This window comes from Seriola dumerili, unplaced genomic scaffold (genome assembly GCF_002260705.1).
Source record: "Seriola dumerili isolate Sdu_G_001 unplaced genomic scaffold, Sdu_1.0 BDQW01000012.1, whole genome shotgun sequence".
NCBI lineage: Eukaryota > Metazoa > Chordata > Actinopteri > Carangiformes > Carangidae > Seriola > Seriola dumerili.
Genome location: NW_019174267.1, coordinates 682,411 through 683,320, shown reverse-complemented (window position 1 = coordinate 683,320; position 910 = coordinate 682,411).

Here is a 910-nt window from a genome sequence, read left to right as displayed (position 1 = left end):
GGAGGGGGAGGGTGGGGTTGTTTGTATTGATGACATCACTCTTACATGAACCACTAAAGCTGTAACTTACTCAGCCGTTAAGTAACTTCAACAACTAAGTTACTTTCTCCAAACAGCAGCGTCTGCTGTCACATGACCGACATGAGCTGAGGGTCAGACAAAGGGAAGATAAACTGGTTCCTGCTCGCCACAGTAAACTGAAGGGAGCTGGAGTGATGGAGAGATCACCTGCAGACAGACGGAGGTGTAGATGAGTGATGGTTGTTGGAGGTTAGACCGAGCTCCTGACCTGAATGTCACAATGTTTGAACATATTTCCGTTTCAATGATGTGAAATATCCCTTTCTCGTGTATAAATTCCACTACATGATGTATTATATCTGCATGTGTGGAGTCGCCCAGTAGTTATTCACCGTCCTGTATGAAGGAATACAACTTCAGCCCAGTTGTCCNTGTCTCTCTCTCTCTCTCTCTCTGTCTGTTTTCACCAGTTTTTGTCTACATTTTTATTAAATCTACAGAATATATTTGTTGTATTTACAATAGAACAAACACATATCAGACCTTTGCTGTTATAAACACAGTCCTTGTTGGAAGCAGAAGTTGTCACGGGGACCAAAGCCCAGGTTTTGGTGATTGTTTGGCTGTCCACAATGAATGGACGTCAATACAATGTCCTAACCAGGATTGCTTGTGCGTCTGTGTGTGTGTGTCGTGTGTGTGTGTGTGTGTGTTAAAGCTGTCTGGTCCAGATTCACAGTCTGTGAGAAAAAGCTGCAGGAGGCGTTCAGCCAGCCTGTTATGTCACAGGATTACAACAGTGTCTGCAGGTATCTCTCCATCACTCCAGCTCCCTTCAGTTTACTGTGGCGAGCAGGAACCAGTTTATCTTCCCTTTGTCTGACCCTCA